The following is a 6,999-nucleotide window of genomic DNA, read 5'->3' as shown; positions in this document are numbered from 1 at the left end:
ATACGGGCATTCTGCCACTAGTCCGTATGTCATAAATCTACTGTTATCGTGTTATCGTCAACTGTCGATAGCCATGTTACTGCAGGTCACATTGAGGGGAGCCTGTTTCTTCTGTTTCTTGTAAGCTCACTCGGCTAATTCATAGAATCTGAGATGGAAAACAGTAGAATTAGAACACCGTCCCATCACTTTGTATTGAACCAGGCTGTGGAATCTTGTAAATCTTACCTCGTATGACATGTGGAAGAGAAAGAGATGTTCGGTGCCTCTGCTGGGGACGCCACTCCTAGCATTAAACAGTTACCTACTTTTATGGTAAAATTTCCTGTGGTGCACATCGTTAACGGGACAACCACGTAGAATGAGCAAATATACTTTCCCAGTTCTAGCCGTTTCCCATTCTTCCGTCCCAGAAAACCTTCGATGTGTTAGACGCAGGGTCAGTCAAGTTGCATGAGCCCGTGCACTGCACGGCGCGAGGTGCAAGAGACGACTTCACTAGGTTGGCCAGAGTGCAAACCCCCATTCCTCTTTCTCTACACCTGTCTCACCAGTTCGGCCTGTCTCCGGCTTCTTCACCTTCCCCACTGATTTTTCCCTCATTGGGAAATGGTTATGTGGGGTGAGTTGAGACACTCAGTAGTATGGAAAATGTTGCCGGTGTTAAAATTCGTCTTTCAATATGGTTTGAGCGGACAATATATCTTCTCTAGCTTTTCTTCCTTTTTGTTTGCAATTATACCAATAATATCTGGAAGAAGAGATCGGCTGATAGCAGTTCTGAGAGCGTTCTTTATATTACAATCAGAAATACTCGCACGCAATCTAATTTTCGTACAAGTCGAAACAGAAGAAAATGAAGAAAACTTTGACTTATGCATGTGGAACCAAACAAAGAAATAAACTTGTCTGATTCTCTATGCAGCTTAGGAACATCTTCCTTCGACAAATTTTCGTAGAATTCGAGCAAAGCCTTTGTATTGGAAAATAGATCTTTTTGATGATCACGTAATTATTGTCCCACAGATTAAGCATTTGTCTTTATCGTCACGACTGAGAAGAAATTGGAAACTTCCCACCTCGATTGAAACAGGCTTTCGGAAGTTTTTGCTTCCTTTGAAACAGGTTGCTCCATGATTATGTTGTTGTCTTATTGTTATCTATTTCACTGATAAACAAGCCGTCTACCACCGAACGCTTCGTCGCTCTCAACACGCCACACCATCCGAGTCAAGCTGAGTTGAGCCGAGCCGGACCGATAGATTTTGGGAGTTATTTATTTCTTTATTTCTTTATTTCTTTATTTATTTATTTATTTATTTATTTATTTATTTATTTATTTATTTATTTATTTATTTATTTATTTATCAATTTTTTTGGCGTATGATGAAAAATGTCAACCTATAAACTATTTTCACAACCAGTGAAAGTTGAGTACAAAGTAATTACAAATTATATCTATACATTCAAAGAAAGCAATTTACAAATTTTGAAAGAGCAAGAAGAAAACACAATATATTTACATCACTGTCCACCTATCAACTCTGACAGTTCGTATATACACATTGAGTGCGGGTGATGTACGTCTCACTAAATGTGAATGTCCAAACCCGCCACCCACTTCACTGCTTCGGGTGTTGCTGAGTTGAGGTCTTCCATGGTGCCACTGAGAGCACGGAGTGGACATTCCTGCACTACATGTTTCATTGCTTGTCGAACCTCCCCACAGTCACAGTATGGAGAAACTCACCAGCCCCAGGTGTGTAAAGTAAATGCTGTTTGACCTACTCCACATCTCATGCGATTTGCTCTACTCCAAGTGCAGCGTGGCAGATCTAAGCCTTCCAGTTTTGTGGAAGGTTTATCAATATCCACTATTGCCCGATGTGGGGATAAAGACCACTCTGTTAACCATTTAGAGGTGGGGTTGAAGTCTCTGGATGTTATCTTCACGGCAGTTTTCCAAGCAGGCTGGCGAGATTTAAGGCGTGTACATTTCTGTCTGATATCCTCAATAACAAGTAGATGTTCATTCTTCAGCATTCTGGTCCATAGCTGAAAAAGGGCCTTCAGTCTCCTGATATGTGGAGGTAGTATATTGCTGAGAACCGGTAACCATTGGATCGGTGTAGCACGAAGTGTAGCAGTTATGATCCGCATGGCTTGACGAAATTGTGAATCTACTAGCTGTGTGTGAGCACTGTTAAGCCAGACACCAGAGCAGTATTTTGCTGAAGAAAAGACCAAGGCCAGAGACGGTGTCCTAATGTGTTTCCATCCGCTCCCCAAGAAGTTCCAGCCAGTCGTTGGAGAATGTTATTACGACTTTTTAGTTTGTTGGCGGTTTTCTGCAGGTGATTTTTGTACGGAAGAGACCTGTCCAGTGTTACTCCTAAGTAACTGGGATTGGCACAATATTGTAGTTCAACCTTGAAGAATACCTTTGGATGGTAGTTTGCTTCTGCGTTGTTCAGATGGAATGTAGATGTCACTGTTTTCTGTGGGTTAGGATGAAGATATCATCTTTGGAAGTAGTCATCAAACAATTCAATGCCTCGGTTTAGAACTTTTTCAGCTTCTGCGAAGTTGGGTCGTTGAATTGTAAGGCAAATATCGTCCGCATACATGAACTTTCGGGACACTGTTTCAGGCAGGTCGTGGATGTATAAGTTGAAGAGTGTAGGAGATAGAACCGACCCTTGAGGCAGAACATTATTGACTTTGTGGAAAATGTTTCTGTTGTGTTCTGAGTGAACTTGAAATAGTCGGTTGCTTAACATTCTGTCAATTAGTGTAGTAATTTTTAAGCAAGGAACAGCTTTAATCAGTTTTAGCATAAGACCTTCCCTCCAGACTGTGTCATATGCAGCTGTAAGATCCAAGAATGCAGAGACGCTTTTTAATTCCTCTCAAAACCAACCTCCAGATATGTGGTCAAGGAGAGTACTTGGTCGCTGCAGGCACGGCCGTGTCGAAATCCTGCTTGCTCAACTGGAAGGAATGCTTCGATGGCTGGTGCTATTCGGTTTAGCATCAGTCTTTCTAATAACTTGTAGGTGACGCAGAGTAGAGCTATAGGTCGATAACTTTGTGGGAGAGTTGGATCCTTTCCTAGTTTCAGAAGGGCAATAATTTTTGACTTCTTGAAGATTGGGGGAAGTCTTGCCGACTGAAGTATGGAGCTGAAGAACGCAGCGAGCCATCTTCTTGTAGCTGGACCACAGCTTTTTAGTAGTTCTGGGTAGATTCCATCTAGTCCTGCAGCTTTGCCATTTCGGAGTGATTTTAATCCTTCGTCAACCTCTTGTGATGTGAAAGGTTGTGAATAGGTCGCGTTCGGTTATGTTTCTCGTTTTGCCTGTTTAAACTCAGTTTTGATCCATTTCGTGGTCAGTTTATGCTATGTTGTTTTAAAGGTGGAAACGAGGTGATTTGCTATTGCTTCTACCTTGATTGGGGAATGTTGCTTTGGTGGTATGGACGTGGAATCTAATTTCCGAATAAGTACCATGCTTTCCTGCTAGAATGGGTGAAATTTGTGTCTTTTACAGTCCTTACCCATTTCTCTTTTCTAGCAAGATCAAGTAATTGTAGTAAATCTGTTGCTTTCTCGTAACTGCTATTTTCTTCGAATTCCTTACTCTGTCTGTTGGACTCTTCATTCCATATTTTGGGAGTTTGAGAGGCCCTGTAGTTAGAGCAACGTTAAATCAACACGTAGTTGGAAGTAGCAGAGCGGTGGCCATCGTGACCCTAGATTGCGGGTGGAAAACCGGCAGAGGGAGTTAGACTTTTGAAAGCCGGATAAAATTCAATTTGACACTCCATGCCATTCGCTATCGGTACATAAATGATCTCTGACAACACATTTACTGTTTTATTTATTTATTTATTTATTTATTTATTTACATAAGGCGACACTCCGGAGAAAAAAAAAACGATATTTTGGTTCTTTTGGTGACATTTTTCTTCTGACGGAATTTGAAAGGGTTGAGTCCCTTTTTCTTTGTCACGAAGTTATTCCGTTGAATTCAAACAATTTATCACTGTGGTTAGTGTGATTAGCTGCCACCCCCCGTGGCCTGGGTTTGATTCCCGACTCTGCCACGAAATTTGAAAGGTGGTACGAGGGCTGGACGGGGTACACTCAGCCTCGGGAGGTCAACTGAGTAGAGGTGGGTTCGATTCCCACCTCAACCAACCTAGAAGTGGTTTTCCATGGCTTCCCACTTCTCCTCCAGGAATGCCGGGATGGTACTTAATTTAAGGTCACGGCCGCTTTCTACCCTCTTCCTTGTCTACCCGTTCCAATCTTCCCATCCCCCTGCAAGGCCCCCTGTTCCGCACAGCAGGCGAGGTACTGGCCATCCTCCCCAGTTGTATCCCCCGACCCAATGTCTCACACTCCAGGACACTGCCAATGAGGCGATAGAGGTGGAATCCCTCGATGAGTCACAGGGAAAACGCCAACCCTGGAGGATACACAGATTAACATAGAAAGAAAGAACAACATGAAAGGATCCCAATCGACACAACATTGTACAAGTTGCAAAATACTGATAAATTGTACATATGATAGATAGGCCCTAATATAACAAAAACATAATAACGATTATTTTGTACAGCACCGGGTTAAACCATGGTTCTTTCTTTCTTTCTTTCTTTTTCTTTCTTTCTTTCTTAATCAATTTACCCTCCAGGGTTGCTTTTACCCTCGAACTCGGTGAGGGATCCCACCTCTACCACCTCAAGATCAGTGTCCTGGAGCATGAAACTTTGGGTCGGGGATAAAACTGGCAGGAGGACCAGTACCTCACCCAGGTGGCCGAAACTGTAATGTTGAGCAGGGGCCTTGTGGAACGATGGGAAGGGAAAGACAAGGCAGAGCGCAGGAAGCGGCCGCGGCCTTACGTTTGGTATCATCCCGGTTTTTGCCTGGAGGAGAAGTGGGATGACAAAGAGAACCACTTCGAGGATGGCTGAGGTGGGAATCGAAACCCTCTGCTCGATTGACGTCCCGTGGATGAGCGGATGCCGTTCCAGTCCTCGTGCCACTTCTCGAATTTCGTGGCAGAGGCGGGAATCTAACCCGAGCCTCCGGGGGTGCCAGCTAATCAAATTAAATACTACGCCACTCAGATGGACACAGATATAAGTTAAAGGAATAAATGACCTTTGACCCTGCTGATTCGAGACTTTGTAAAAGTTAATATATGTCTGTCAGGCCTCAATTATATAGGATTTAGTAGTCCTCAAATGGGTTTCAAGCAGCTTCCTCGTTGTATTTAAGAGATCATTATAGACATGCGCACTGGTGGGAAGATAACATAATATGAAAGCCTGTTTCTCTATTATTTCCAGTGACCTTACAACAGCCATGCATTTATCTGATGATGGAGTCAACGTCACAACGCTGAGGAATGTAGCCTTTGAAACTGCCAGTAATTTTTCAAAGATTTCAAGAATGATCTTAATTTCATTTCAAAAATTTCCCCAGGTGAGGCTCGAACTCACAACCCCGGCATCGCTCAGTTACTGTCGTATAAGTACCGTGCGCTAACCAATTGCGCCACTGGGGAATACGGACATTGTACCGCTACTCCGCATGTCCTAAATCTACTGTTATCGTGTTATCGTTGACTGTCAATAGCCATGTTACTGCAGGTCACATTGAGGGGAGCCTGTTTCTTCTGTTTGGGTAAGCTCACTCGCCTAATTCATAGAATCTGAGATGTAAAACAGTAGAATTAGAGCACCGTCCCATCACTTTGTATTGAAGCAGGCTGTGGGATCTTGTAAATCTTATCTCTTATGGCATGTGGAAGGGAAAGAGATTTTCGTTGCCTCTGCTGGGGACCCCACCCCGAAGTAGACTTTCTTCTTCTTTCTTAATCTGTTTGCCCTCCAGGGTTGGTTTTTTCCCTCGGACTCAGCGAGGGATCCCACCTCTACCGCCTCAAGGGCAGTGTCCTGGAGCTTCAGACTTTAGGTAGGGGCATACAACTGGGGAGGATGACGAGTACCTCGTCCAGGTGGCCTCACGTGCTATGCTGAACAGGGGCCTTTTGGGAGATGGGAAGATTGGAAGTGTTAGACAAGGAAGAGGGAAGGAAGCGGCCATGGCCTTAAGTTAGGTACCATCCTGGCATTTACCTGGAGGAGAAGTGGGAAACCAAGGAAAACCACTTCCAGGATGGCTGAGGTGGGAATCGGAACCACCTCTACTCAGTTGACCTCCCGAGGCTGAGTGGACCCCGTTCCAGCCCTCGTACCACTTTTCAAATTTCGTGGTAGAGCCGGGATTCTAACCCGGGCCTCCGGGGTGGCCGCCAATCACACTAACCACTACACCACAGTGGCGGAAACCCCAAAGTAGACATGTTTAAAAAATAATGTAGCAGTTCATTTGTCACAGTTACATTCCTGTCTCTGTTACAAATGTAACGAGGACAAGAAATAACAGGTTACCGAGTAACGACAACAGAATAACATACTAGTGGAAACAGTAACTGGGAAGTGGGAGCTTACAGACACACACTTTCAGCAGTGTAGTGATGCGTGTGCACATGCGAGTGAATTAATGGGAATTCGCAACACAGCTGTAAGGAGACCAGCCTGTCACCAATGAAAGGTGAGTGACGTTGGGCCTTATTTTTAACGGTTACTTTTCACAGTTACTTTATTGTAACAGTGACAGATATAGCAGTTACACAAAAATAACCGTTTGTCACACCTCTACCCCGAAGTCTCAAACAGTTACTCTACTTTTATGGTATATATAATATCGTGTGGCTATTTCTAGCCGAGTGCAGCCCTTGTAAGACAGACCCTCCGATGAGGGTGGGCGGCATCTGCCAAGTGTAGGTAACTGCGTGTTATTGTGGTGGAGGATAGTGTTATATGTGGTGTGTGAGTTGCAGGGTTGTTGGAGACAGCACAAACACCCAGCCCCAGGGCCATTGGAATTAACCAATGAAGGTTAAAATCTCCGACCCGGCC

The 6,999-nt window shown here is 44.0% G+C and overlaps 1 non-coding gene across 1 annotated transcript; it reads right to left on the bottom strand.

The window, feature by feature from the left end:
- Positions 1 to 5,489: 5,489 nt before the first annotated feature.
- Positions 5,490 to 5,579, bottom strand: TRNAI-UAU (transfer RNA isoleucine (anticodon UAU)). Its single transcript is given in 2 exon segments — positions 5,490 to 5,525; positions 5,542 to 5,579. It is a non-coding gene; the product is annotated as a tRNA-Ile (tRNA).
- Between the last annotated feature and the right edge of the window lie 1,420 nt (positions 5,580 to 6,999).

The sequence above is a fragment of the Anabrus simplex genome, chromosome 3 (assembly GCF_040414725.1).
Source record: "Anabrus simplex isolate iqAnaSimp1 chromosome 3, ASM4041472v1, whole genome shotgun sequence".
Taxonomy (NCBI): Eukaryota; Metazoa; Arthropoda; class Insecta; order Orthoptera; family Tettigoniidae; genus Anabrus; species Anabrus simplex.
This window is presented reverse-complemented; position numbering and strand designations above follow the sequence as displayed.